Source organism: Mastomys coucha, unplaced genomic scaffold, assembly GCF_008632895.1.
Source record: "Mastomys coucha isolate ucsf_1 unplaced genomic scaffold, UCSF_Mcou_1 pScaffold8, whole genome shotgun sequence".
Classification (NCBI taxonomy): domain Eukaryota; kingdom Metazoa; phylum Chordata; class Mammalia; order Rodentia; family Muridae; genus Mastomys; species Mastomys coucha.
The window spans coordinates 26,633,016-26,638,299 of record NW_022196914.1 but is presented as its reverse complement, the minus strand read 5'-3'; the positions used below and the strand labels follow the sequence as shown (position 1 = coordinate 26,638,299).

General features: G+C 41.7%; 1 long non-coding RNA gene across 1 annotated transcript; it reads right to left on the bottom strand.

The window, feature by feature from the left end:
- Positions 1 to 555: 555 nt before the first annotated feature.
- Positions 556 to 4,597, bottom strand: LOC116083704. The gene is made up of 4 exons (XR_004115882.1): positions 4,452 to 4,597; positions 3,647 to 3,715; positions 2,218 to 2,472; positions 556 to 886 (listed from the first exon to the last, which is right to left on the bottom strand). It is a non-coding gene; the product is annotated as an uncharacterized LOC116083704 (long non-coding RNA).
- Between the last annotated feature and the right edge of the window lie 687 nt (positions 4,598 to 5,284).

The following is a 5,284-nucleotide window of genomic DNA, read 5'->3' as shown; positions in this document are numbered from 1 at the left end:
CAACACAAATATATTTCTTGTACTTCTGGAGGCCAGAATCTTATAGGAATGCAGTGTGTGAGTGAGGAGGCATTTTTTTTTTCCTGAAGAGTCCAGAGATGGCTTCACTTCCCTCCCTGCTTCCTATCTTTGTGAGACCAATGATATTTCTGAGTTCAAGACTTCAGCTACCACCTGCAGTACTTTCTAAACCAGGAGGAGATCAGTGTGCTGGGCCCTGGGATCTTGGTCAGAAGGGCCCACCCTTTGCTTTTGCTTTCCCTACTTTTCTCAGCTATATTCCATGCCTCACCATCTCTCTTATCTTTAAATTTTCACACATAGTCATTGCTTTTATTCATTTTGAAAGGCCTAACACAGGAGTAATGATTACATACCTTTAATTTATCAATGTAACATACAGCCTGTACCTGATAATGCACACTCTCAATTCTGGATGAGTTATGAGACAAGATAGGGGAGGACACAAGGATTGCAGCCACATGAAAAATGCCCCATTGTACACTCACCAGCAGGCATGGTAAGTAGCTCAGAGCCGCATCTCCATCGGAATTCCAGAGCAAATGCATTTTATTGACTTTTTTATGTTTAAAAGTTTTATCTGCCCAAGTGCATATTCGGTGTTTCCAACATGATGGAAATAAAACTTCAACAGGCACAACACATCCTACAATGTACAGAAACACTTGTGGCCAATTGCACAAGTGTTAGTAGGGTCAGTTGTAGTTTTATCGACTTGTTGATGAGCCTTTCTGTTTCTTCCAAGTTCTGTAAACAGTGTGTAAGTGTTCTTGTTCAGCACAAGGGTGATGGCTTTCAAAATTAGACAAAGCTTGCTACCCATGGTGTTTCTTCTCACCGTGATGATTTAAATATGTAAGAGTTTCTATCAGAAAGAGAAAATGTGTTAATAAGCATTTAAAAACATTTCACTCCACATTGATAGGTGTACTCCTCTATTATCCATATTTTTACGGAACAAGAAAGCTTTGTGAGGCTGTTATCTCAAGGACAATTCTAAATGTAGTTGGAAGTGTTCGTCACCTCTTTCTGCCTCTGTGTTCTCCTTAATTCCTATTTCACCACATACCCCAAATATTTATAAAGTTCCCAAGATTGCTACAGTGTCTCAAAGTGAAGCCGCACCTGGCTCATCCTCTCCAGCTGTTCCTCTTCAGAATATTCCATAGAGAGTGGGGATCTTGAGAGCCATGTCACTAGATTCCTGGGAGGCACATCACATATGATGACCTGGGTTTTGCAAAGGAGCCATGCCCTGTTATATTCTTTTGGAGGAGTAAGGTGCAGCTGGCAAGACAGGGCTGTAACTAGAACTTGTGAATTCTCTAGAATACAAGTTTCCTGACATGTTAAGAGCTTCCACCTGAGATATATGTTCAGTTGTCAAATGAATCCTGCAAACTCATGACGTATATTGCTGCACATAAAAAAAATATATAATCCCATGAAACTCGACTAATGTGATTTGACAACGTTTCCCATCGTCATAAAGCCAGTAGAATTGGGGAGTCAAGGCTGTGTTTGGAAGAAAGAGTCTTTGTAGACGAGCTGTCTTCCTCAGGGACAGGACATATTTGGAAGTAGTCAACATCAAGTGAAGCAGAGAAGTCCCAGCTGAAAGGTCAGTCTCCCTTTGGACCTCTTCTATAAAGGCACTGCTTTTACAGAGCACCACCATAAGCACTCTTTCCACGGGTCCAAAAGGCCCCACCTTCAAATGCTATTGATTTAGAATTTTAATACATGATTCCTCAAGGTGTGTGTGTCTATTGGGGAGGCACAAACATTCAGGGTGCAGCATTGGCTTGCCTCTCTCGGTTCTTCTTTCCTATATCTGTTACACTGGCTCAGTTCCCTCTACCCAGGTTCAGCTTTTCCAGACTTTGGACTCTTCCCTCTACTGAGTCAGTTCTGGCTAGGTTTTCCTCCATGCCCACAGACCATGCATTGTTCACACTTCGAGGAACGCGTGCGTGCGGGTGCGCGCATGCATGCACGCACGCACGCACGCACGCACGCACACACACACACACACACACACACACACACATCTAGTTTCTAACTCTTGGAGGTTGAGACAGCAAAGCTGGCTCCTATCATTCCATTTTGGCCATTTACAGAGAGTGCACAGGGCCAGGAGTGAGTGAGGGACTAAAGAGAGTAGGGAGGATAGACACAACAAGTAAGGAGACTCACCCTGGTAGAGTGCTAGGCATCCTCTCTCACCGTCCTTGGTTTTTATGGATGATGGTGTTGTGGGTATGATTTCCTTTGCAGCCAACAGCTGCTCCTGCCTGGTCTGCTTTGTGGTTGGGTTTTAGCTCGTGTGCTGGACCCATGTCTTCCTGCACGTATCACCAGGCTTTACAGCATTCTTCACACACCCCTTTGCTCCATTATCACTTAAACTCTTACCTGAAAGTATTCTGTCTTGCTTGTGATCTTATTTGACTAAGAAGCAAATCATCAACAAAAGAACTTCTAGAAAACAGAGCAGCATCTTATGAATTAAAGAAAGACTAAATTCAAGCAAGTGCTCCCAAGGAGATCAGAGTCCTCCCTTATGTGCCATCTACATATGTCACAGACTGATGCTGTAGGCCAGAAAAAATATGTGTAAGTATAAATTATTTCAAGTCTTGTCTCTTCTTGTTGCCAACTGTAATAATTTTTCTATATGAAATAAAACCTGTCAGTGATTGTTATTGGATATTTTTATAACCTGTGTTGGCACTATACAAACTGTATTCTCTAAGCAAGTTTCTCTGTTTCACCAATGTCTCCAAAGGTGGACATTTGTAATCAAGGAGTGGGGTGTGTATGGTTGATAAATGGCTCTCTCTCTGGAGATTTGGAATTGGCACCATGCATCTTGTAACTTTTCATTCCTTTACATTTATAAGCTAAACACGAAGCACTATGTTTGTGATTCATTCTTTTGAAAGATGAACATGTCTCATGCGATGCAGAGACCAAGGTTATTTGCATGGGTAACTGTGCATCATTTTGAAGCAGTGTGGGCAGTAGTAGCTGAAAGACAAAATCCTGCTAGATGCTAAGATGTTAACTGTGGTATCTGTTGGAGAGGCAGCTTCAGGGAGCCAGTGAGGGAGTACTGTGTGTATATGTGTGTGTGTTTATGTGTGTGTGTGTATGTGTGTGTGTTTGTGTGTGTGTGTGTTTATGTGTGTGTGTGTGTATGTGTGTGTGTGTATGTGTGTGTTTATGTGTGTGTGTGTTTATGTGTGTGCGTGTATGTGTGTGTGTGTATGTGTGTGTGTGTATGTGTGTGTGTATGTGTGTATATGTGTGTGTTTGTGTGTGTTTATGTGTGTAGGTAGGCCCATGCAAATAAAGGTCTACCTTGGGTGTTCTTTGTATTTTTGTTTATTGTTTTGAGAGAAGGTATCTCCCTTTCAGCTTACATTCACTGATTTGCATAGTCTACTTGGTCAGAAAGTCCCAGGGATAGATCTTCCTGGTTTTCCTTCCCCAGTACTGAGATTACGAACATATGCCACCATGTCAGGTGTTTTTAAACATGGACACTGGGAAATGAACACAGGTTCTTATGCTTATGCATCAAGTACTTTACAGACTGAACCACCTCCCCAGCCCCACTTACATCCTTTTTAAATAGATGATCTACTCCTGTCCTATAATAGAAAGCAAATTGCCAAGTTTCCGGAGGGAGCTGTGCAGAGCAGAAGTGTATATTAAAAACCTGAGTGGAGCACTTTTCTCATCACCGAGAAGCACTTGGTGAGATTTTTATGGACAGGCAAGGAACTACTTTGTTGTGAAAGACCTTTGTATATGGGGCCATTGAGTGAGCTGTTGTTTATCCTTGTTCAAAATTTTGTTTTAAAAATAGTGTCTGAATTCAAAACTATAATAGCAAGGAAGGAAAGCATCGCTGAACAAATGCATAGATGCTAGAGAGTGAGTCTGCTGGAAAGGACCTTGGGAGTCCCTCTAGGTCCACCCTCACATTCTGGAGATGGAGCAAATGGAGACTCAGGCACGAAAGTGATTTTCTGGACCAGAAGATGGCTCAGTGGCTAAAGTCCTTGACCTAAGTTGAGGACCTAATCCCCAGAACCCAAGGAAAAGAAAGATATGGTAGAGTGTGTCTTCAATGAGATGTAGCAGAGACAGGGGAGTCCATGAAAGCCCACAAGCCAGCTAGCTGGTATGACAGTGTAAACACAAAGGAGACCCTGCATCAAACAAGGTGGAGAGTGGGACTGTCTTCTGACCCTCACATAAAGTGTGGTGTGAACATACATGTGCACACTTGTATACACACACACACACACACACACACACACACACACACACACACACACTTGTTTTTTTTATTTTGCTTCTACTATAGAAAGAGGCCAGTGTAAAAAAAAATATAGCTTCCTATTAACAAAGGTTCAGACCTCAAATCCACTGGTGCCTCAATTTGAGTCTATGAAAAGGAAATTTTTTTTTGTTTAAATCAACTGGTCTATGGTGTTTTGGTTACAGCAGTCTAGAAAGCCAGAGGCAAAAAGGTTAAAAGCACACTTTAATGGTTCTCAGCACTGTAGAAACTCTAAGGCTGAGATACTATTACTACATAATGCGGTCATTGTGGTACTGCTAATATTTGTGATGCTCTTACTATATTATGTGATGGTTTGCAGTACTGTTACTATGTAATATGGTAATTGTGACACTCTTACTATATTGTGTGGTCTTTGTAATGCTGTTACTATGCAATATGGTAATTGTGATGCTCTTACTTCATAATATGGTCTTTGTGACACTCCTTCCACATTATGTGATCATTGCAATGCTCTCACTACACAATGTGGCCATTGTGATGGGCAGCTCTTAGAGAAATTAAGCAGGTGAGGCTCACGTGGTTTCTTTGTGGCATATATGACATGAGCAACAGTCTTCACAGATGATATTGGCTCTAAGTGTCGTCTGAGTCTGCATGTCCCTGAATGGGCAATTTGCTTTCCATCATGAGATTGAGATGAAAGTCTGTGATAGACTTATAGTAAGTGCTATGCCACTTCAGTCCTGAATGAAGGTGCAAAAGGTGGAACAGGACGGAATATAAGTGAAAATATCAAGTGCATAGATGTAGGAAGAGAGGCTCTTGGTAACACGAGTTCATATCTGGAAAAACAAACACAATGCAAAATAAAACCAAAAAAAGACCTAGACCTTCAGTAGACTGAGGTGTAGGGTGCATAAAAATGGGGTGAATCAATCAGACAAG